Source organism: Magallana gigas, chromosome 1 (assembly GCF_963853765.1).
Source record: "Magallana gigas chromosome 1, xbMagGiga1.1, whole genome shotgun sequence".
NCBI lineage: Eukaryota > Metazoa > Mollusca > Bivalvia > Ostreida > Ostreidae > Magallana > Magallana gigas.
The window spans coordinates 48,060,594-48,087,877 of NC_088853.1; the positions used below are offsets into that span (position 1 = coordinate 48,060,594).

At 32.4% G+C, this 27,284-nt stretch overlaps 1 protein-coding gene and 2 long non-coding RNA genes across 3 annotated transcripts in view; all 3 read left to right on the top strand.

Annotated features, from left to right (window-relative positions):
• LOC105337955 (neurogenic locus notch homolog protein 1) overlaps positions 1–27,284 on the top strand; it is a 193,902-nt gene that overhangs the window by 100,381 nt on the left and 66,237 nt on the right. The window lies entirely within an intron of this gene.
• LOC136270700 (uncharacterized) lies at positions 10,769–12,873 on the top strand. Its single transcript, XR_010708527.1, has 3 exons — positions 10,769–11,038; positions 11,928–11,979; positions 12,556–12,873. It is a non-coding gene; the product is annotated as an uncharacterized lncRNA (long non-coding RNA).
• Positions 22,463–27,284, top strand: part of LOC136273845 (uncharacterized) — a 29,777-nt gene continuing 24,955 nt past the window's right edge. The window contains exon 1 of the long non-coding RNA XR_010712099.1: positions 22,463–22,531. This is a non-coding gene — a long non-coding RNA (uncharacterized lncRNA). The remainder of the gene's footprint in view (positions 22,532–27,284) is intronic.

Sequence of the window (27,284 nt, forward strand, 5' to 3'; positions counted from 1 at the left end):
TTTCACTTTCGATTTCACTTTTCTGAAAACGTGTTTGTTTACATTAGACTAGTTAGTAGTTTATAGTTCAATATATTTTCAAGCTTTAGTTAGTAGTTTTAAGTAAGGTTATTGTATTGTTTACATAAACATTTACTTTATTCATTAGGAGAAGTAATATTTTGAACAAATTTCTTTAACTGTTGTGGGCAGCATTAATTATTTGATAAGTTCACGATAAGGTCTTTTCATATCTATTGACAACTTTATTGTATTAAATTAGTTGAACATATCATAGGTTCAAGTAGTTTGGGCTGTTATATTTGTAAATTTTTCAGAATTTTTAAAATTACACTTTAGAAAAAAAATTGTTAAAAAAAAGAAGAAGAGAATTTTTGTTTTTTTCTAAATTTTTCAAATTGTTTTTTTACTGAACTAGGTTATTATTGTTTAGTCTCTGTTTTAAAACAAGTTTTTGAATTAGAGATATTTCATTTATTTGTCAAAATTAGTTCAGGCTTTGAAATTACTGAAGTTAGAACTGATTACTTGTGATCACCAGCATGCAGTCAACCATGCAGTCTAAATGGACAAATCATTGACTTACCATCAATATGATCAACAAGATGTATTCTAATCCAATCAACGTTGGATATATTAGTGAGGGGGTGAGTGCACAGAGTGCATTTCAGCAACCGTTAGTAGGTCCAGTGTCTACAGGCCAACTTTCCCTGCAGACAGGTACAGTGCTACATGGTCATAATGCCCCTCCAGGATTCACCCAACATTACAGTGGAATTCCTGCACCATATGGAACACCATATTCAGCTCAATACCCTCCACAAAGTGCTATTCTAAGTTCATCAGGGGTAACGCCAGGTGTTTCAATCGGACCAGAAAATAACAACACAAATATGTCAGTTGGATGTTCTTCCATGACACTAGGAGGTTATTTACCATCAAATGCCTATGGAGTGGTGCCAACTGGATATACCGTTTCAAGGGCCACTGGAACAAGTTACACTGGTACATTTTCCCAGGCACAGGGTGGTTCGACTGGTTCCATACCGTCAAGTGTTCAGGGGTTAATGATGTCATACCAAACAACATTAAGTCTAAGTGGATTTCCTTCCCAGGCACCAAGCAATTTCCAGTCATCGGTTTCTCAGGCATCAGCACTACCTTCCACTAGTGTACCCATACCACAAAGCAGCTACATACCATTCACTGGTCAGAGTACAATTGTCAACAGAGTACCATCTACTACCAATGTACCCATACCACAGGGTGGTTACGTACCAATTAGTGGTCAAGATACAAATGTCAATATTGTTCCATCTACCAACAGCGTACCAATACTACAGGGCATCTATATACCGATGAGTTGTCATAGGACGAATCTCAACATGGTACCAACTGCATATACCAACAGTACTCCTATACCACAGGGCGGTTACTTACCGATTAGTGGACAGGGTACAAACGTCAATAATATACCACCTACAAACATGGCATCCATACCACAGGGTGGTTATGTACCAATAAGTGGTCAAGATACAAATAACAACATTGTACCACTTACCAACATTGCACCTGTACCACATGGCGGTGTCATACCATTCAGTGGTCAAGGTACAAACTCAAACCTGGTAACAGCCACTACACCACAAGCGGATTACATTCCATGTACTGGTCAAGGTGTTGATCTCAAGGTTATGTCACAAACATTATACCCACCAGTTCAATCAACACAGAACTCAAATACGTCCAACCAGTATGTGCCATGTACACCAAATCAGGCTATGCTAAACAGCACTAAACAACAGGTACTGACAAACAATCATATTCAACCACCACCAGGTTTCCAACAACTACAGTCACAACAGAGATATGCTCCAACATTACCAACACAAAATCAGCTGACACAACAGGTTTACACTCAAGCATTACCAACACCAGTCAGCATTCAGCAGCAACAACAACACAACTTACAGACACTACTCAATCAGAAGACCACTCCAACACAGCAATACACCATTCAACAATTGCAAAATGCAAGTCATCTTGGTCAAGTACATCAACAAACTCAAATGCGAGATGTACCATGTCAAATACTGCAAGATGTACCATGCCAAAATACATGTGTGGCACCAGCTCTGGTGCAGGATCTGATCCCAGGCCTAACAGATCAAGTCAGTCCGACTCTGTTACATGGCAGTAACATACCTCCCTGGAGCAGGTTTGACAGTTACGGGTAGCATTCAGTATCAAGTCAATCCGGCAAAGTTGCAAGGTGGTTATGAACCACTAATGGCTTCAGCCAGTACTGAATCTATTCCTAGTAATGTGGAGAAGATTTCCCAGATGCAGATGCCTTGCTACAATTCTGGGTCGGTCCAGACAGTGGGCGCTTTAAAACCGCTAACTGTTGAGGTATCTGACCAGGGTTCTTCTTCATTGTCTGGCAATATCCTTGAAACGGTCAAAGCAAGCATTTGTTCTGACCATGCACGGATCACACAGGCCTATGGATCTAAGCAAACACTCATGTTATTGCAGCAGTGCCAACAACCACATTTGCAAATGTGCATGCACCACTTCTTGCTCTTCAGTTGCCTTCTCATCAAAATGTGGAACAACAACCTCACCAGCAAATCATGTCACTATCACCACAACAACAGTTTGCAGTTGGCTCACAAGAGCAGCATCTTCATATGGTGTCACTGAATACTATGGAGAAACAACATGCATCAGTGTTATCTGCACAACATTTGTCAACCCAGCAGTTAGCATTAGGTAACATTGACACACGAAGTAGCGGAAGACAAGAAGTTTGTGGTGAAGATGATAGGCAAGGTGTTTGCAATGAACATGAAATGTCAGATCTTGCTGAGGCACTGACTGATGGAAGAGAGCAGCCAGGGGTGTTTAACACATCTGAAGAAGACGCTTTGCTGCGGACAGTCAAGAGACACTATGTTGAGGTCTATTAACGGCTGTCCACCCTGAAGAATCATGTCGACTCTTTGGTCATAGACATGCAGACCATCACAAAGGGAATGGAGGCAATTGATCTTGAGCAGAATCATCTGAAATATGACTGCTACTCAGTCTGCTAGTGAGAAATATCTGAATATTTGTTAATAACTTATTGTGACTCATTAAGCAGAATGTTACATGTATCAAGACATTTGCAGCTGCTGATAAGTGTGTTATTGACAAAGCACTATGAACAATAAAATTGTTATACAATTGTAAGAGTAACCCAAATATGTAGACCTGATAATTATTTTTTTAGTAAACATTTGTTTCAAAGCAAGTTTTCGTATTAGAACTTGTAATTATTAGTTATGTAGTATTTGCTAGTAGTTTTCTTGATTAGTATAATCAAAATACTGGTACAATATGCATTTGTTTCAATAAGTAAGATACACATCATGTTCTGAACAAGTCAGTAGAATGTTATATGTTCATCATTTGCACTACTGAAGTTCAATATACTTAAATTATCATATTATTGGTATGTTATTCATGTACCTTTTATTTCTTTTTATAAAGAAGTGGAGTTCCAAGATCAGGGTCATGTCATATTTATAGTTTATCATTAACAGTATACTTTGTCATGCAGCATTTTATAGTTAACATTCCCCGTCCATGTTTTCATATTTTTGGTTGTTCATATTTGGATACAGTGTGTAGTTGAAAGAAGCATCCCTTTTCATGTAAAACTAGTTTGTTTTGTTATTTATTATACAAGAAATAATTTGTTAGTCAAGAAAGGGTGATTGTCATAATTAGATTTAATCCATTTTGTGCTTTTAATAATTGGTATTTGATAGCTGTCCGTTACTGTTAAGTTAGTTAGTCTACCGGTGTATATATATATATATATATATATATATATATATATATATATATATATATATATATATACATATATATATATATATATATATATATATATATATATATATATATATATATATATATATACGTATAGACATACATACAAACAATTCCGGATTCTGACATAATGCAACAGAAGACCATTTCCAAGTTACAGAATGGTCAGCTAGATCAACAGGACTTTTCCGAAGTTCATGAATGTTCTGCGGATCATGAGACGGCGGACTAAGAATGTTGCATCTTAAACTCAGCTGTAGATTTTACCATATGGATCAGAGCCTTTTTCCACATAGGCCTATGTTAGTTGTTGTTTATCTTGGTATATACCTACCTTCACTTCACCAGAATAAAGCTGCATTTGGACAATTGATAATTTGATAGTACCGGTATATAATTGTACATACCGTATAAGTGTTTGTTGGTGGAATCATTACATTGAGGCTTTACCTTGCTCAGCATTGCCTGTTACCCTAACTGTGAAAGGAGGGGAGGATAACGTTCAGCACCAGCACATCCTCAAGATATTTAGGGATATACGTCCAATTTACTTTGTTGACGAGACTGCATGTGATGTGCCAACTCCAGTACTCATAATTTATATCTTTGATAGTAGATGCCTTAGGACACTTATGTCCACAGTGCCATCACATTGTAATGTTCCTGCTAAATTTAGGGCTGGATATTGTTCTGCCTAATTCAAGTGGGATTTATCATTGTACTTAATCTCGTTGTATTTTCATAGGGCAGTTTTCTTAAATAATTTCTCCAAAACTTGTTTAGAGAAATTTGAGCATATTTTTCAGTATCTTGTATTTGTCAACCTTTTTAAAGAAGAGATTACCTACTGTAGTATATATACATTCATCTTTTTATTATAAAACGGGGAGGAGTGTAGTGTAAACGCATTATATTATTGTATGTGTATTGTTATGCATGACCCCTGACCCTGGTCCACCCCAGCCTTACCTGGTCCAACCTACTGGAGCTCCAGTTCCGATTCTGCTGTATACCACACTACACCTGTTTACCTTGTTTTCCTTATATATTGTGATTATTGTCCGTTGTCTGCCGCATATTGTCAGGTAAGACACCAGATATTTGAACTATATGATTTGTAGTTTCTCGGCTACACAACAGGCCTTAGAAAGAAGAGGAGTAAATATTGTACACATCTATCGAAAGGAATATTTCATGATCGTTGTCATGACAAACTACTCCGCTATTTAATATATTTGGTTTAGCAAGAAAGGAAAATAAATATTTCATACCAAAACATTGCATTAATGACTAAGTCTAAAGATGCCGCTAACAATAAGCTACAGTGCGTTACATTACGTGTTGACAGTGCGTACTTTACTTCTTGATCAACATGCATTATTTCAGTGACAGCAAAATGTCCACGATTTCTGCTGTCAAATCCTATGAACGGAAGGAGCTATTAATTGCTATTTTATTGGAATTGCATTTGTTTGAAATGAGTAACGTTACTTCTAACGATTTATGTACAGTAAGTTAACCTCTGACAACTATATAGGCGTATAATTATCATATAGGCCCTATACATGTATGTTGTATTTATGAAGTGTCATATAAAATAAATGCACATGTAATGAAAATAAATACGTTACCTGTAAATCCATGACAGTTGAATACAGCAGGTTACATTACATTTAGATATGATACGATCATTGACGTCGTGCGTTTTCCTCACCTTTTTCCGGTAAACAAGCAGACGAAACGTCACGTCTTTGCAGCGTTATTGTGACGTATTTATTCTATATCACGAAGGTCCCTTTTCGCTTGACGCAACTTATATAGTTTTCATTACTATAATTAATAATTATGTTGTACTTATGAACATTGATAAATCATGAGGTTAAAGGTCAGGGCTATGCGTGATACAACGTACAAATTTAGTAGGGATGTCAATTTTACTCTAAATTTACTTTAGTGATTAAAGGTGCTGTGTCCAGGCTTGCTACTATAATATTTATCATAACACTTTTGCAATTAGAAGTCTCCCATGTAGGTAAAATATAAAAGCAGGGGACTATAGTAAGTGGACTCTCTTATAATCTTAAGGCTTTCACGTTTCCTTAGACACACATGGATATGGTCCACATATTGCAGTCTTTTTTTTTTCTTTTTTTTTTTTCTTTTTGTTTTGTTTGTACATGTAAAGGACAACAACTTGTAATAACTATTAAGTAAATTAAGTTATTCATTGTATCATTTGGATTACGGGACAATCGTTTCTAGATTTGAAATGTTGCATTGAGTCTCTGCTGTCATTTATTAGAAAAAATAATATTCATTTGTTTCTATACATAAAAAACAGCATACAAATATTTAATTTAACGTATGTACACGCGATTTTATGTTATATATTTTATCAATAGTTTTATTTTACAGGGATTTATAAGTATTTACCTTTTTCTCTAATCTGTCCTTTTTGCGTAAGCAGTGGTCAGGTTGACCAAAGAACAGTCGAAACAGTCTTTGAACAAAATTGTAGTTCAAACTTAAAGAGCGTAAAATATATAACATGTCAGTTGATCGTTCATTCAACAATTACAGATCCAATTAGCTGAGTGTTTATATTATTGCGTGATTTGTTATAAAAGAGTGACTGTATAACTGTTAAAATTTTAGTTAGTTGGAACGTTAAATATGGATACATGTATGTAATGATAAATTCTGTAAATTCATTTATAATGACTTAATGTATCATTAGTGTTTTATATTGCCGTTTCATAAAAATAACTTTAAAACTTTAATTTTATTATTCACGTACAAAAGATGAAAGAATAGTAGTAATTCACAAATATGAAACAGTTCTGGATCACAATTACCCAGGTGGAAAATGGACAAAGGCCAGGAAAACCCATTTAGTTTGCAAGATCGATGGTAACGATGTCCTTATAATAATAACAACAAATAATTGGAAGAAACACGCAGAGGAGATATTATTAATAAAATAAAATAAAACAAAAACCAAAAGCAGCTCTGGTTCCGAGCTGATTTGAGTAGATAAGATGGGTAATATATCGAAAAAAGAATCTTCAAAGGAAAGCCAAGGTGAGGAAACCGGTGGTCCGGAGCGGCAGTGTATAACGGTATACATTATTAATTCCCCCTGCTCTGATTGCTGGGATAAATTGATCACTTTTTTGGACAATAACATATGAGTTTGCCTTAGATTGTATGTCACTAACTTGTACAAGGTTTGTCGGAATTCTTGCAGATCCAGACAGAAAAATCATAATGATAATTGGTTAAAGAATCTTATGCAACACAAACCCTGTGAAATCATGGCGTTCACTAAGGATGTTTGGGAAGAGTTACTAGACATCATGACTTTGTCAAAGAAATGTGAAAACAACCTCCTAAATGGCTACGGTGATGTACATGTACTGAAAGGCAACGATAGAAGTTGGAAAATCGAGGATGTACGTATCCAGAAAGATCTGGATCATATCAGAACCAATAAATCAGAACTATAATTCATCATTATGAACTTTGCCGTTCTTTGTTTACTATCGATTTGTAATTGAACAATTTTTGAGTAAAGAAAAAATACACAAAGAAAGTTATCAAAAATCTAACAATACTATGAATATATTAGAAAAGAAAAAAAAGGCAAAATATATTACGTTCAGTGCCGGTACCAATAGAATTTAAAACTTCATCTTATCATATATCAAGTACATGTCCTGTTTCTGGCATATCCGTTTTTTAAAATAAGTTTATTTCATTATACATGTGTCCAATGAAATACACTAAATGTGACTTAGAACGAGAGATTGAGTTTTTTTAATTAGAATTTAATTATATTTATATAATGGAATAAAATCTAATCAATTATATGGTATATGCTGTTTATTTCTATCGGGTATATTGTTTTCAATACCTGATGTTTTTTTTACAAAAATATTTTAAAGGAATATAAGGATGATATAAGTCGTAATTAACAAATGCTCCATTTCATGTCTGTTAACACGAGAAAACAAATATGTTAGAAAAAAAAGCATTATGAACTATTATACAAAATGTGTACAAGAATTATGTACATGTAAATGTGTGAAAATACATATGTATATACACATGTAAGTCTGTAAACCTGCATTAATATTTTGTATTTATGCAGTGATTTACAGGATTTTGTGTGCAAATTGGAATGAAGACAACCTGCGATAAGGCCAACAGGTTTGACTGTCTCATAGTTATGAATATATATTATCGATTTATTACTCGATTTAGTTTTCTTTTAAAATTCAACAGTAAGAAAATTATACATTTACAAGATTAAGAAATAGGTATTTGTTACTGATTTCAAAACGTACATGTATATACAAATGAGTACTAAGATTATTGATTTCATGCGCATTTGTCACAGATGTGCTGAACTATGTTTCTAATTTTCATTTAGAATCCATGTTTTTGATCATGTATCTTTATGCTTCATATCTTTTCTTTAACAGTAATATACACAAACTCCTTACTAGATACAACAACTCCGTAGTTACACGAGTACAAACTAAACCCACTTTGTGATAAGATGACAGTCAGATCTAAGATACATGTTTACTGACCACTTTTAAAACAAACTAAAAAATAATAGTGCAGTCCTTGTTCTCGTTGTAGCTTAAGTTTCAATAATAAGGACCCTCTGAAGAATACACCCACGGTTTAAAGGATATCAATAAAGTGTACTTGAGTAAAGGGTTTCACGTCACAATCTTAGCACTGCTATATAATATGTTTGAGTTTATAAGGAATGTGTATGTTCAAATCGATTTAAACTGGTTGGATTGTGATTAGGTGTTAAATAAAATAAAGAAAAAAAGGAAATACGTACTTAGTAAATGTTACATTTTTAACTTATATGTACCTAAACTAAAAATAAAGGTCTTATCAAACAAATTATCGGCATACTCTGTTTAGATATTTTCTGTTTTATTATTTTAAGACGGTCTAAAGTTGTTGTTTTTAAGGATTAGGTACGGTTGCTCAAATGTAGCAAAGGTTAACAAAGGTTAGCGATGTAGTTCCGAGCTCTTGTTTTAAAATCATTCTTCTGTAGCAATCTAAACAATTTTTCTAAATGTACTGAAGTTACAAAATTCAATGAATAATATTTTTTATTTATCTAATATAAAAACTATGTACATGTAACAATAAATCAAAATCAGTATTAACCAAAATAAGTTGGCGAAAAGTTGATTTTTTTTAAGAAGAAAGGGCAAGGGGCAGCAATTATGGCCTCACTTTAAAAATGGATAAAATTTTACATAAAGTATATACAGTATACATACTTCTTGTTAACTAAATGATGTTGGCGAACAAATTTGGCGTCTTGCCAAATCTTAGATTTTCAGGCAGGGATTAATATTCAATACAATACATACATGTAATTTGAAACAGTAAGATATATGAAGGTATGAAAATAGTGATTAATAAACATGATTTTAAAAAAATGTATTCCATTTTTCTCAAAACAATAAATCTTTGAATATGCGGGCATAATTAACTTTGTAAGAAATATCTTCAACTTCAAGTTGAGAATCTCTTTTAGTTCCTTTTTAAATTTTTATACTCAGTCATTGAAATTATTGCGGGCTAGTCCAGTCAAATATAAAATATCTGAATCAGATAGGGAATTTCTGTTGCCACAATCTATGCGCTTCTGATTTCCTCTTGATGCAATGTCACGTATTTCTGTTGATAATTCCATCAAAACTGAATGATTGAAATCTGATGTTGTTCGAGTTTGAGAAATATATCCGACTGCATGATGAAAATCAAAGTACTGAAGTACTGACGGGAGTTGATTTTATCGATTATTATTAATTTTAAAATCAACGATATGTTATTTTGCATGGCAAGTAGTTTCTAATCTGTATTTGAATTATGCACTTTTTTATATTAATATGAATTCTCGAACTTTTCCGACAAGAATTTCGAAAAAAAAACATGATTCATGTTGTGTAATAGTTAAAGATATAATTAATTCCATCAAACTATGTATCAATAATCGAAATAATCGAATAATCTAAAAATTGTACACGTCTGTATCCAAGCAATATTGAACTCTAGTCTCGTTCAACCAGACGCTCGGCTGTCTCCGTTAATCTCCGACTACCAAGAGAGACTCTCTGTTCGTCTGAGATTTACGGATACAGCCGAGCGTCTGGTTGAACGAGACTAAATTGAAGTCTGGCGTAGGAATACATACGATTACAAAAAATATCTAAATTATTCGTACTATTTAATATCTGACTATTTTCAAGGTATTTATAAATACATTGTACGTTCCATTGCAAATTAATGGTTCAGCATACAGTACACCGAATTTATCTGTTATTTTCAAGATCTAAGTCTTGTCAGCGATGATGATTTGTGCTTAGGTCCAAACACTGTTTCACTTTCGGTTTGCCAGAGTAACTGCATAGGAGAGTTGATTAAAATCAACTCCCAAAAACAAGTGTCCGGCGAGTGACCTGGATAGTATCTTGATCTAACAGGAAGTAAGGCAAGTGTTCAAAAAACAAACGATACCTTTGCACAAGCTGGTACAATCACCGGTTTTGGGCCCCTTCTCTTGGATACAGCACACTTAGAGTGGCTTCCTTCAACTGATGGTATTGGTAAGATAATGTTTTGTGGTGACGTAGGTGAATTTTTGGCTACCTTGTTAGGTGGTACATAGTCAGGATCCTTCCTTGGAACACTCATAAGACGGTTGGGTCAATGTTATTTGATAAACCAATTTCTATCTTACTTGATTAACTAATATCCATATCCCCGTACGCAGGACAGATAAGGCAACACATCGTTTTGATATGCTAATGAAGGGATAATGAGTTATGACGTCATAATATACGCCCCGCCTTTGTATTACCATATATAGAATATATACCGAAAACAGCAGTTTAAGCATAAAATACGGCTGATTTAATACTTCATAAGCAAAATATAACTACGAATCACTCATGTGTGTTTTTATAAGTTTACAACAATCAGAATATACGAAGAATTTCCATAACGCATCTGTCGTATGGGTGTGAATCTGCGTCCCAAAAGCGCTCGTCAGACGATGTAAACACGTGTAGCTGGTATTCCCGATGATGGCGATCTTTTGATGATTTATCAGGTATGTAGATTAGATATACAGTGTATTTGTAATATACTAGATAGCTCAATAACTATTTTATTGTGATTTTATACTGTTGATGCATTTCTGATCGACTTAATGTGTTGTTTCGTTCAAAACATGAGGAGAGACTGCATTGTTTACATTTAGGCCTAAACAATGTACATGTGCATGTAGCTTTATTGCCAGTCTGTTAAATTGTTGATCATTTTCACCAATCGACACGAATCAGTTCATAGTACTTGTACTGACAATATTTAGCTTTACACAGCTGTTTCTTTTTATTTCAATTTGTAAGTAAACAATACAAAGACTGTGTGAAAACAGCTGATTTGATTTTCTGAAAATCAGTACAGTGCAGGCTTAAAGATGCTGATTTCATTTTCTGGAAATTGATGAACAGCTGATCAATAACACCTTTCTACTGTGTTCAAAATTCTTCCATGACAGTTCATATTGTTTACACATTCATCCAGTTCATATATTAAGATGTTTATGCACATTAATTCTTAATTATTACTAGTTTGTTTTTAGAACTAAGTATATTACTACCATAACACTGTTTGAAATCTTGTCACCTGGGTTCATACTTATGATGCTGTACTATTGGTAATAAAAAAAAACAAATAATAATAAACAAATGACTGCATGTCTCCATCTGATTTTCTCTAAATGAGGAATCTACATTCATGGTCATATATGGTATTGTTTGTGTAGAATGTGCATATGTAACTTTCAAATAAAATTTGAAGTGTTGGTCATTTTACCCATCCATTCATAATATATGTAGACCTATCACAAAAATGTTCAAATTACTTGTTTGACATGTCCTTATATGCATGTAAATTAAATTGTATGACTTCTCATAATTATATTTTGTTATTTGCAGAGTAATTTGAAAAGTGTCACACTGATTTGACAAAAAAAGGCTGGAAGAAAATGTAAGTAAATAACATACATGTATAAGTTCAATAATTTATCATTGAAATAATGACCAATCTGATTATTCTATGAGACAATTCAATTAGAAAAAGTATTTTCAAGTACGAATGGTTTCATTTAATGTTTTAAAATGATTGATATAAACCTATGTTATTTATAAATCTACAATTTTGAATATTGCTCATCAACAAATCAACATGGTATGTTTTAATTCACACTGACTGCACCAGCATTATATAATATCAATCAATCAAATCAGTTGAGAGAGAGAGAGAGAGAGAGAGAGGGGGGGGTGCATTTTTAAGGTCAGGCCGGGTAAAATAAAGGGGTGCAATTAAACTAAATAATATCATGCACATATCAGGGGTGAGGATGCGAGTAATTTCAAATCGATCAAACTGAAAAGCTGTATTTGAATTTGTGCAAAATTAAATGCACATCTAAACATAATGAAATGTTTATTAAGATAAATAAATTCCATTGACTATTAAATTGTAGAAAATCCTCCATTTCAGTCTTTCAGCCATTTTGATAACAAGTTAAACTTACTGAAATATATATAATTTTCATTTTAGCTGGTACCTGCTTTGTCTTGAGATTTACATAAATGATGTTCTTATTGGTGATCATTTACCCGCACCCTTATCCTGGTGTCATATACAAGATGAAATGATGGAAAGAAAAACCTGAACTTTAGAAACAGGAAGACTGTGTTTTTGAAGAGAGAAGAGGACCAGAACTAAGAAGTCATACAATAAACACATTGACATCATAAAAAGAAATTGCAATTTTGAGTTTGCATGCATATGTCAGGTTTAAATGTTGTCACAGAATTTTTTTTCAGAAAGTCCCTTTATCTTCTTGAATTAATAAAACAAATGAACCAAATATAATTGTTTCTATATATATAATTTTGTTTGAGAAGTGGAAAGGGGATGGTATGTAAATGGGCAGGAGAGAGAGTCTCTCACATAGGAGAATTCAGACTTATTTAAATTCAATATATTGATGTGAACCAAAAATGGCTTTTGATCGCCTTGTTGCAGGATTTACACATGCACTCTCTTTCCTTTCTCAGTAATGAGAAATGTGAGTGTAGAATTTATTTTGTGAATGAATAGATATGCTAACCCTCCCCCCTCTCCTTAATCTTCTGCATGTGTTGAATAAAAATAAAAGTCAATTTTAATTAGTGTTTAAATTACAAGTGTAACATGTGTAATACAAAGGTGAATACTGTTGATTGCTTATGGGGGATGGGAAAAGGCCTCATACATGGGCAGATCTACATGTATAGTCCCCGTGGCAAATTCTAATTTAATTCACAATTTACATAGTAAAACACCATGGTACCTGGCCCCTGGCAAACAGAATAAAGTTACCCCTTTGAACCCCCTCCCCAGAATAATATTAACAGACCCAAGCAGTGCTATAGAATATGCAGTCATTGGGCAAAGGCTGCACATAAATAATGAAAAAAATACTCCATAATTTATTTTTTAATATATTTTATGAGAACAATTTAGGTTAGTTTATTAATATCAGGGGCTTCATTTGTCTCTGTTAACATCTAATCCCTAAAATAATTGTGTACAATTAGCTCTTATATATTTTTCTCCCATTACTAAAAAAATATTAAGAAACCAATAACTCCGCGAATGCGGTTAACCAAGAGAACTGATACACAACGGTTTTTTGTTTACATCCATAATACAACAGAGGAAATGCGGACGATTCATCGTAACCATATTGTCTCTTTTAAAATAAATAAAACAGAAGCACTATGTTTAAATAACCATTTACATAATGTACTGTTGAAACATATCCTAAAATTAATTCGGATTATGTGATAAAATGACATCGCGCCTATATCAAAAGAGTTATCGCTCAAAGAGTTACCTCCCCGTTTGGGATCACTTGTGTGTTTGAAATGTGTATTGATTTGAGAGGACTTCTAGATTGAGAAATTAAATGCAAAAGTTCAAGTGCAAGACGGCTATAGATATTATTAAACTTGGTATGATTTTCTTCCCTTTGACGAGTTCTTTATAAAAACTGATGCTCATTTTTTGAGAGATGAAGGTTTACTTTGTAATTGTAATGAAAATATACAAAAATGCACTATTTTAGGAACAAGTAGCCAGTTTTTAAAGAAATTTACATAACTAGTAAACTTTACAACTGAATGAGCATTGATTTCTATGATGTATGGATAATTTTGAATATGTTGCCATATTACTTACTCTTAAATATCTTTGCCTTGCCCTTGAACTTTTTGTCTCATTTTAGCATTGACGATTTTTGTCTAAAAGACGCCCACGTGACCCTAAAAAGTCACGTGACCGACAAATTTAGACATGGTCAATTAAAGGAGACCCATATCTTTACAATAACATCCAAAACAGTTTAGAACTATTCATTATGCAGAAATGAATAGACAAAAGCAAAACGACCTCCTTTTACGGCTGTTTAAAAGCAAAATGTTGCCTTAACTGTCCTGCGTAACAGTACAATCGACATTTGTTACTAATAACACCATGGAATAGAAAATACACACTGTAGAATCTTGGTGCTGACATTTGGAGGATAGAGAAATGTCAAATACTTTATTATTATTTTTTTTTTTTACCTTTTAAGAAATTTTGATTTTACATGTATATTAATGGGTGAAGGTGAAATAATTGGGTTTTTTTCCATTTCATTTATCCATTGCCTTAAAAGACAAAAAAAACCACAACGGATTCAAGCCATCCCAGCAGTGCATCTGGGAGAGAAAAGAAAAAGAAAATCAATAGCAAGAATAGAAATTTACTTTAATTGCATGACACTGGTAGCATGCGACAACATTCAATCCAAGAATGTACTTAATTTACAAGAATTTGATTGACATTAATTTATGAAATAAACAATGTTATTTAGTGAACATGGCGTTATGAATAGCAAATATGCCAGCAGAGCAGTTGCTATTCATAACGCCATGTTTACTAAATAATTGTTGTTTATTACTTATATTTGCATTTTACCACTCGCAAATCCCCTGTATTAGCCTAGACCTTGACATTTAGCTATTGCATCAAAAATAAACATTCAAACTGTAATGTATGTTTTTAATTCACATATTTTTGTTAACAGAATTAATGATATGTTATAACAGTACCGGTAAATCCTTTGAAATGTTATAATAAGACATGTTTTAATTAAATACATCAACTTTATGGAGTTGGAGAAAAACACATGATGTATCGTATAGTGGTTGAAATCTATAACGTCATGAAAAGTATATGACGTCATAGTATACAGACAGAGCAATTGCAATTATAGAAAAATAATTGCAGTTCCTCCGTTTGGACTTACAGTTGGGTAGAACAATAGATATGCAAATATTACGTTTTATTCCGTTATTAAAACTATTCAACTGTATACATGTATTACCTAAAGAATCAAAACTGTATTATTTATAATCCATCAAATATCTATATCATTTTACAACGTTCAGCAACATTTTTATTTATTCAAAAGCAACGAAATGATTCATCTTGGAAAAAAAAAAACCAATTTATCAAAGCAATATCAAAACATTTTCACGGAAAAGACAAAGGATCAATAAAGATAGATCTGTTTTGTAAACGTTCTTTGTTGATCTGACAAGACGATTTGTTTGCTGATTGCAATGGTATCTAGACAACGCAATAGTCTTTTATCTATAACAGTTTACAAAACAAACAATGATCTGAAGTACCTTATATCTATCGGGTCTTGTCTCCACAGAATAATGACACGATGTTCAAAGCTTTTCAAACCTTCATCTTTACTGTTCACGAAAGAATTGACAACGGTGTTAACTAGATTCGTTCCTGTGCTAAATTTATCCACATTTACTCATTTCGAGTTAATTGTGTTAGCAAATTCATATTAAATATTATATAATAAATCATTACTCCATTATTCTTCTCACTATTAAGTATTTATTCTGCCGTATTGTGGGGTTTTTTTGCTGGCTGTGCAGTTCAGCTCATGCAACTTTAAAACAGATACTTGCATTCCCTCCCCAGACTTAATAGTGTGAAAAATAGCAATGCTGTAAAAATAGTTATTTTAAAATCATATTAGAAAAATATATATTGTTTTCACCATTATTTTCAATTTTATTTAATCGCTGAACTCTTCTTCAAATGCAGAAATGCAACGTTTTTTAGCCTGCTTTTACAAACTATTAGACTTTAATTGATCTAACACTAGTTTTTATTTTTACCTCAACAAGAATGATGTTTTTATACCCCCGCTCCGAAGGAGAGGGGGTATACTGTTTTACCCTTGTGTGTCTGTCTGTCTGTCCGTCCGTCTGTCTGTCTGTCCGTCCGTAACAAAAATTTCTGTCGCATTTATCTCAGCAACTATTTATTGCAGATGCTTGAAATGTTAACACAGTGTTTGTTAAGGCATGCCATATCGTGGGATATATTTTTGTACCAATCGGACGTCAACTTCCTGTTAAATGACGACTTTGCTTATTTTTTTAACCAAAATATTCAAACAAATTTCCGTCAAAGATTTCTCAGCAACTGTTTATCGCAGATGCTTGAAATTTTTACATAGTTTTTGTAAAGGCATGCCATATCGTGGGATATATTTTTGTACCAATCAGACGTCAACTTCCTGTTAAATGACGACTTTGTTTATTTTTAGCAAAAATTTTCAAACAAATTTCCGTCAAAGAATTCTCAGCAACTATTTATCGCAGATGCTTGAAATTTTTACACAGTATTTGTAGAGGCATGCTATATCGTGGGATGTATTTTTGTACCAATCAGACGTCAACTTCCTGTTAAATGACGACTTTGTTTATTTTTTGCCAAAATTTTCAAACAAATTTCTGTCAAAGAATTCTCAGCAACTATTTATCGCAGATGCTTGAAATTTTTACACACTATTTGTATAGGCATGCCATATCGTGGGATATATTTCTGTACCAATTGGATGTCAACTTCCTGTTAAATGACGACTTTGTTTATTTTTAGCCATAATTTTCAAACAAATTTCCGTCAAAGATTTCTCAGCAACTGTTTATCGCAGATGCTTGAAATGTTAACACACTATTTGTTTTGGCATGCCATATTGTGGGATATATTTTTGTATCAATTGGACGTCAACTTCCTGTTAATAAGGAGTTTGTTTATTTTTTGCCAAAATTTTCAAACAAATTTTCGTCAAAGATTTCTCAGCAGCTATTTATCGGAGATGCTTGAAATTTTTACACAGTGTTAGTTTTGGCATGCCATATTGTGGGATATATTTCTGTACCAACCGGATGTCATCTTCCTGTTAAGGTCAGACGACACGTTCCTCGAGAATCTTTTTTGTATCTCCTCGTAATAAAGAGTTCCAATAAAAAATATTAATTTTATAATTGCATTAAAAATGATCAAAATTTACTTGGATTTGGTTATATGTCTAGATAGTCGAGTGGTTATATTCGTGGCCGCTCACTGCCAGAAGCGTGTAGATTCTAGAGGTCGTGAGTTCAAAACCCCGCCCCGGCGGAGTTATTGTTCTAATATAGTGCATATCGCTGTGCTGTAGATGTATTTATTTTTATATCAGCAATTCAAGTGTATTTTTAAGAAGATTATATAGGAAATTGCATACTCTAGTATTTTGCAGAAATGCCTGGTAAGGTACCCTAATTTTTTGCAAGAAAACTTGTCAAAGTAGTAGTAAACCATTAACAAATTCCTGGAAAAAGTTATCTAAAATTGAGGAACGTGTCGTCTGACCTTAAATGACGACTTTGTTTATTTTTAGCCAAAATTTTCAAAAAAAATTTCCTCAAAGATTTCTCAGCAGCTATGCATCGCAGATGCCTGAAATTTTAACACACTATTTGTTTTGGCATGCCATATTGTGGGATATATTTTTGTATCAATTGGACGTCAACTTCCTGTTAAATAAGGACTTTGTTTATTTTTTGCCAAAATTTTCAAACAAATTTTCGTCAAAGATTTCTCAGCGGCTATTTATCGGAGATGCTTGAAATTTTAACACACTATTAGTTTAGGCATGCCATATTGTGGGATATATTTCTGTACCAATCGGATGCCAGCTTTCTGTTAAATGTCGACTTTGCTCATTTTGCATATTCACATCAGAGCGGGGGTATCACTAGTGAGCATTGGCTCACAGATATCTTGTTTTTTCTTTCTACACCTTAATCAATCAATCATTTTACTTTAGCACAGAACTGTGGAGAATGTGAGTTATAAATTTTGTAGTCTCATAAATGTCATTTTTTCGAATTTTGCAAAATATACCGTTTGGAAGTATAATGTCATTACAGAATGTATTTTCCCGGAAAACTAAACATCTAAAAAATAAGACACATTGACCAGTTTGTAAATTACAATGTACTATTATAAAGTATACACGATTTTTAAATTGATGACTAAAACTGTGGCCAAATTTGGTCCTTATTGCCCTTTCTTCTTTGAATTAGCGGACATATTTTGAGTTATTGTAATAAAAAAAACATACTACGAATGTGCGGGACAAGTTGGTTCACAACAATTTCTTAATCAGGAATTTGATAAGGAGAGCAAATAAAAGCAGGTATATAACGTGTTGATAGATGTACGTTTTATAAAGGACCTTTAAATTGTGTCATGTTTGTTTCTATATGCTTGCTATTGATTTGTTGATATTAAATAAAATAAAGTAATGTTGGTTAAAAAATTGAAAATCTCACACATGATTGGAAACTCTCTCCTTTCATTTAAATTATGTTCAAATGCGACCATGTTGTCTATAAATAGAAAACTTAAAAAACAATTGTTGTAAGTCACTTCTGCAAATATCTTGTACAATTATTAATGTGTGTTTGTGTGTGTGTGTGTCTCTCTCTCTCTCTTTCTCTCTCTCTCTTTCTCTCTCTGATACACAAACGAACACAGTACAAGTTACCATGAAGCATGTTTTGTAACGTTAAAACAAATTTGTCTTAATGAATTTTGTATCGATCTAAAGCAATATCAGGAAAGATCCATCAAAAGAGCCTCTAGGAGATATAATTATATAAATTTGATAGATGATTTGATAACGCCAATTAAAAATAAATTAACATCTAAATGCGTTAAAAATGTTTAAACAATCCCAATGCCACGAAATATTTTTCACTTCATTGCTCATAAACAAAATAAAAATTTGTAATTCTCGAAGATGACTCGCCTTAAAAAAGGTCAGTATGTTTTTTTTTATAAGTATGTTAATTTGAATTGGCAACAACAGAAAGAACAAGAGGCCCAGGGGCCACATCGCTTACCTGAGCAACAATTGACTTAGTTCTGATCAAATTAGCATTACAGTATCAAAATATAAACTAAGCAGAAGTAGTTATTGTTATGTCGTACATAAACTTTCTGCTTAAAATTAAGTTATTTTTACGACATATTTAAAAGTATTTAACTTATTGACTTAAAAATTCATTAGGTTTGAACATTATCCGTGTAAGGTTTTTTTTTTAAACTTGCTTCCAAGCTGAAGCCACACATACATACAGACACAGAGCAACGATGCTATATCCCCTTCGCAACAAGTGCGCGAGGGGATAACAATAGCATTGGTGTTTCTGCTATGCAAATAGAATTGATAAACAGAATACAACCTAATAATCCTTTTCTATGACCAAGTATCCAAGTAAATTTGTTAAACAACTACTTAGCATCAGTGCACTACATACACAAATATACCATCATAATAACATTCATCAAAAACTTACTATAACGCATTTTATTGCACACAATAGTAGAAATCTTATACATATATTCATAATTGTAATGCTCGTGCCCATTTGTAAGCCTATCCCATAAACTCAGCATACAATTGATTGTTGGCTTGTTACACGATGCATTACATGTAATAATTAGTATATTATACACTACGTCCATAATAAAACATAGGTTAACATATGATTGTCATATGTACATTACGACATCATTGGTGTGCGTAATCCAATTATTGACAAGGCGTGATCAGAATTTGATTTGATGATTGTCTATACAAGTTATTGTTGGTTGATAATCATATTCAATTCTACTGGTATACATCTTTCCGATATTTTAGACAATGGTCATACAATTTTAATGTCTTTCATATTTTTTAATGCATCAAACATGTCTAGAAGAAAACTATATTCGGTTCTATCTGGAACTAGATAATTTGAAAAATTTGTGAGGATCTTTTAATCTTTGCTTACAAAAATTCATTGAAACAAAAATTTAATGTACTTTATTCTGTGAGTATTATAATTATATCTAACATTGTTGTACTTGGTCATGTTATGATAAAGTGTTACAAAATTCACGTGTTTCCCTAGTATTTACAACGTTTTGTGGTCATTTGTCATGTGCAAGTAAAAGATAAAATCTCAAAGTCTAATGAAAAGATTCTTAAAAACTTAGAATATTTTCATGAAAATGAGCTAATTCGATTGGTCTTTTCCCCCAAATTCTAAAAACCATAAAAAAAAATGTTCAGCATACAAATTATTCTTAATTTCTGTCGAATTATAGCCATTTGCACAAACTTTTCCGTCCGTTACACTATAAACAAATTATTTAACATTTCTTATGTCAAAGAATTGTAAAAACGTGTTAGAAACGTTATTCCATATTCTATTTATACACTTTACAATGTAATTTTTAATATAACATCAAGACAATACATTGGATGCATTTGTAAAAGAGCGGAAGAGCTTAGATTGTAAAAAAGAAAGACCACCTATGAAAACTTGGCGACCAATGTGAATATAAAAGCTGCTAAAATTGCATGAAGAATATATAACCCGCGTACACCAAGCATTTTAAATCACTATGCATACCTAATTTATTCCTCAAATACATCATGCTTTAATGAACTCCTTTTTTCAGTAAATGGATGTACACCTTAAACTTTCAGTTACCACTTTAAGTACATTTTAATCAGTGGTAGTTAGTTATCTACATTAGAATGATAAACTAAAGTAAAAAGAGTAAAACAATCAAGCAGGTGTAAATTTCAGACATATCGTCACTGTCAAAACTACAGTATTGAGAGTAAGACCTCATTATATATGTTATATACCGGCACTGTCCCACATTTACATACATTTATAGAGTACGCTATTTGATGCAAAACCATTAGTTGGATGGATTGTAACTATTTGATCTACACCTTCAATGTATACAACCTCTAAAGTGACGGAGTCGACAAATTGTATGGGATAGTCTTCTCCAACGAATGGGAGTAGTTGGTATTCTCCGCTTCAGACATAGGAAAAATTGTGTCACAGTTTTTGATAATATAACATGAATTTCCAACAAGGGCACCGCAAAGCGGAGCATCCCTTCGCGAAACAAAATATTGTGAGGGAAACTGCTTATTAACCCCCTACCGGTTTTTACCGGAGGGGACTATAGCTTTCCTCTGCGTCCGTCAGTCCGTCTGTCCATCTGTCCGTCTGTCATTCCCACTTCAGTTTTCCACACTTTTTTTTCTTTATGCGTTTGAGGAATAATATGAAATTTGCTGAACAGCTTCAAAATGTCAAACTACAGATCAAGTTTACACTTTTGTAGCATCTGGTTGACATATTTTCGAGAAAATTATTTTTTTATATTCCAATTTTTTAATGTTCGGGTTCGATATTCTGCATAACAGTGCATTGTTTTCACAGTTTCCACAAACCGGTAGGGGACGTGAATTGCTTATGCAATACTCTCAGAATGCATGTTATTCTAGCTATTGGCATGACTAAATGATTTTCAGCACAATTTTAAATTAATATTAATTTTTGGTTCTTTATATCGAACTTATATCACTGGTAAAGCAATATAATTTTAAAATTAGAGTAACACAGGAAATAAATTCGTTATCCAGGTCCAACCAAGGCCTGCTGCCTCAAGGTGTATTGAATACAGCCGGGGGTAGATCCCTTGATTGGACCTGGATAACTAATAATACCGCTCAGAACACAGCGATGGTCAAAATGTGTGGTGATCATTGTTCTGACTATCTCAAACAATAAACAATTATTAGACTGATTATTAGGCAGATCTTAAATTTACGGCAATGCAATAGTTAAAATACTTTTTTAAAAATGCATAGTTTGAACAATATTCAAGTCACATTGAGTTTATCATTAAAAACCTTCAAAGTAAGTTTGAAATTATTTCACAAAACCATAATCGATGAATGGCATAAAACGAAATATGGACAGAATGACAGAAATAGGAGAGACAGCAATATTAACTATGGTCCCTTAAGGTTGTACTGGTAGGGGACATATAAACCAAACGTTGATTGTTTGATTGGATTATTTGTAAACATAATCCTGATAACGAGTGTAAGTACAGTCAGGTATACGGCCGTGTACATAACGTGTACCTACATGCACACTGATAAGGACCGCTCATAACTAGGTGGGTATTTATATATTGATCTGTTTATATGAAACAAGATCAGACCACTTGAAATAATCGAGCAGTTTGTTTGAGATCTTCAGAAAAAGGTTGAACGAAAAGAGTAAGTTGGATTAATTATGACTTATGAAATTAATGAACGTTGCTTCACATTTTCAACAAGTATGTTCAACTACATGTATATAAGGATACTATCATTATTTCTTTTTTTACAAACTTTTACTCTGTAGATGTAACGAAAAATATCTTCTAAGCTTAGCCCCACATATTACTATAAACACCTTTGAATCCCCTTATGGCTTATTTGTGCTCCGAAGTTCTCAATTTTAGTAATGTTTATTTTCACTCTATGTAATTTTCGCCCTTTTTCACTTGATGAAAGTTTTACCCCGTCTTGAATTCGTCAAGACACCGTTTTTTTTAAGAGATAAGGACTGCGGAGTTTCTGTCAGATTTTCTAAAACCAAATAATCTATAAAAAAGTATAACCTACTGATTTATATTAAAATAAAATGTGTAGTCAACAAATTATTTTTAAACGAAAAGTTTGCTTACGGGGGATCTCTATATATGTTTTCATTTAAATCAGTCTCTATATGTGAGGAAGATATTATTTAGCGGCCGATATGTGCATAAAACTTAATAATCACATGCTTACGCTAGGTATTAAAATAAATTTTTTATCTTAATTGATTTCATATTTTTGAATAATCTTTTGAAATGTTACAAAGCAAAGTGCTTTTTTTTTGGAGTGTATTTCGGTCTGTAGACTAATGCCCCACCCCACTCCCCTCATGAAACAACAAACCCTTTGGTAAGAATATGCTGAAAAACAATATTTAACCCCCTCCCCCCAAAAGGATTTTTGTTTCATGGGGGTGGGGGTGGCTTAAATTTTATTTTTTTTTTAAATCCGTTATCCGTTAGCTTCTTTTATGAAATTAGATATTTTTAAGTAATCTCTCTTTGTTCGAACAAATCATTTATATCTAATGAAAATATACATTAATTGACTACAGTAGGTGGATACACAATGGTACCGTATACAGTTCTTTTTAGACATCGGAATACGCCCGCTGAAAACGAGGGCAAAGGGACGATAAAAGCGGGCGAATATTTTCCTTTCATTACGATACCTTAAACTTATTGCAAATCAAATAGTTCTCGAAAAGAGGTTTTTTGCTAGATATGTTCCAATGTTGAATAGGTACTATTTGTTCCTATGTTGGAACAAGTACCAATATTAGGACAAGATTTCTTTGGACGTTCTTGGTTTTAATGCTTTGGATGTGGAATTTCTCCCGAAGACTTGGATTTGGAGATTGAAATATATTTTGAAAATGTCGACATGTTTTTTAATATAAACATTTTACATATCTAATACCAAACAAGTATCGTATAAACTTTAATTCACGCTCTTTATTACAAATTTTAAAAACGAAATATCTTTACGGTTTACCCCTTGCGTACATGTAGCACCTGTACTTTGATAATATTTTTAAAATTACTAAAGACGTTGAGATTTTAAATTATTCGTTATCAAATCACAGATTTCCTAAATTAAACTCATTTTTTTTATCATCAGTCTTTGCTTCAAGTGTGAAGACTTTCAGACAAAAAGGTTTATCTTGACAAAATTTTCCTATAATTTTCTTAATATGTATACATGTAGCACTTTTCACAAAAAATCTTTAGGTTTTGCGTAAGATTTCAACTAAAGAAATTCTTACGAGAAATCCAAGTGCTTTTCACGAACACATTCGTAACAGGTTTCACTTAAGAATTGACTTACGAGTGATCCTTAAGTTGACCTGGCAACAATCTGAATTCACTTGTAAAATAGGAGAAACATATGAATAAATCACCATTCTCATAAAAAGGATGCATAACTGGAATTATATGCCACTTACATCGGGTGAAATCAATGTAATGTACATGTATTGTAGAAATCAAAATATTACGTCACAACCACAATGTCTGTTTAAGGATGACGTTTACTCAGAATGAAAAAAAATTCCACTGATGATAATGCAACCCCATCTATTGTATGTTATAGACCTTTGGTTGTAGTGTTATTTTTCACTTCCAAAAAAGTAGGTCAATGACCTACTTTTTGAGTAAATGGCCATTGAATATTTTTTGAAAAATCAAGAAAAATCCTATAAAATTTTACACTACAATTGAAATTTTCTTAATTGAAAATATATTTCAAATAATTAAAACACTATAAAAAATGTAATACATTTTATGAATGGCAGTGGCACTAAAAAGGTTCAAAACATTAAGATTTCAGCTACAATTCGAAATAATATTCCAGTCCGAATTGCCTCTATCAGTTTTCAAATTCCTACCCATTTTTGATCTAAGTTTACAAAAAATTGAATGATGATAATACAAAAACATTTCTAGCATTGAACTACTTATATTGACCTTATTCTGTTGGCATAAAATTTATATGAGGTCAATGATCAAAATTTTGAGATATGGTGTCTTTGATCGTTTTTAAGCATTTTAAAAATATTTTCGCAATTCGAGCCAATCAATTATTTTAATGAATAAGTGAGGTAAAACCAGCAGAAAATATGAAAAATTATATAGACTAAAATATAAAATCTGAGCTTTCAATATTAGAGTACTGCCAAAAATGTTTTAGCGGAAAACAAAATCTGCAAAATTTAGTCCGAATTTCCTCTGTTTGGCTAAAAGTCTATTTTTGTTGGAGCCTAATTCCGTAATAAAGTAAAAATATCAAATGTTTTGTCAATAATAATTCATTTTATTAATACTTTTTTTGTTTTTAACAAATTTTACTCATTACATTGAACTTTATAGCAATCCGAATTTGAGAACTCAAACCCTGAGTAAACAACACCCTTAATGTTACGTATGAAGATCTTACGAGAAAAATTGGCCGTAAAATTTTTTGGAGAGTTTTTTTGTGTAATTTTTCAACAATAACTGTTATATAATGCGAAATAAAGGTTTATGTGCCTCAAAACATTAAATTAAGCTGTTTATCTTGTATTTTACATAATACGATTATTAATGACAGTTTTGAAATACTTACGAGAGTGTATGTGCTATCGTAAAGTTGTGATATATTTTACGCGTAAAAATCTTAAAAGATTTTTTTTGGAAATAAACAAAAACCTACGTTTTTACTTACAATAAAAATTAATCGTAAGATTTTTTTGTGAAAAGGGCTACTGACTTAGAGATAAGAAGAAGGTTGACGTCAAAAATTTAACAACAGTATTTCTAAATGTATTATTATTAATATTATTTGTTCAATGTTCTGTCAGTTTAAGATCAGGAAATGACAGATTGTTTTTTTTCTTCTTCTAATTAAACCAAATTAATTTAAACAAAATTAGGTCAACGTTAACTATTTTGGTTTGGTTCAACCAGGCTTTATACCATCTATATATAGTACAATTTTAGAGTTTGAAATATTAAGAAATCTCATGTTATGACCCTGACAATATTTCTCAGAAAATGTTCGACTTCGAAAGACAGAATAGGTCAATATTGACAATAAAAATGGCAAAATTTTGCAACGTATTGTATAATCTATTGATGATATAGTTTTGATAACTGTTTGATAAAGTTATCTTATGTGTTGGCCTAGACAATAATTTTCATATGATGATTGACCTTGAGATACAATAGGTCAAGATCAAAAAGTTTGGTAAAGTTCACTATCCCTCTAGATTATGAAACAAAACAAAGTTTGAAGTCTATCAAGGGTTTTGGTCAAGTTATGGTCTAAAAAAAATGATTTTTTTTTTGCTTGACCTTAAGTAAACAAAGGTGAAGAAAAGAAAAACTGAACAGATTTACAACACAATGTCTCAGGATCTTATTATTGTTCTTTGCCTAAAGTGAAGTCCCTCTGTGAAATTAAAATAAGGAAATGTCAGAGATTGGTTTTTTTTTAATTTGACTTTGATTTTTTTTTTTATAAAATCAAAGACAAAAGTTTGATATGTTTCAGCTAGGTTATATCATCTATCTTTGATACAAGTTTAAAGTCTGTATGTTAAAGGAATATCGTGTTATGGACCAAACATTTTAAGAATATGATTGACTTCAAGACCCAGGTCAAGGTCAATTGTTTTGGTGGCGTGCAACTCCTTCTTAATATCATCCATGTTCCAAGTTAAAAAGCATTAATGTCAAAAAGTATTTAAATGACGGCCCGGACAAAATTTTAAGGAAGAAAAAAAAATCGACAAAAACAATATGTCCCTGTTGAAAGGGGAGACATAACAAGGAACCGCCCCAAAACAACACAAAAATTCCGGAAATAGTCAGCACATTTTCTACATAAGAATGATAAACTTAAGTTAATTGTAAAGAACAATCAAGCATGTGTAGATTTCAGACATGATATCGTCATTGTAAAATCCAACATTTTGAATGTAATGCATTAGAATATATGTCCCCTCCCGACAATGCCCCACATTTAAATGCATTTATGGTATGATGTTTATGCATTAATTCTTTGTTGGATAAATTGTTACAAACTGATGTACACTTTTATACACTATTAACGTATACATTCCATATCGCAAGCCAACAGAGACGACAATATGAATGGGAGAGTCGTCCCCAACTTATGGGACAGTTGATTTTTGTGCTTCGGACGGGTATAAATGTTTCACAGCATTTGATGATATTTTTAACAATATTTTTTTTTAAATATATACCGCAAAAAACACACTGTTGATCATTGATCTTAATGTTGTACGCGTCTAGTAATCTCAAACACTTTAAAACATATTTATTTAAACAAATTTTCAGGCATCATTGTTTTGGTGAATTGTAAATTAGAGTTTTTGTAGGTACAAGGGAAT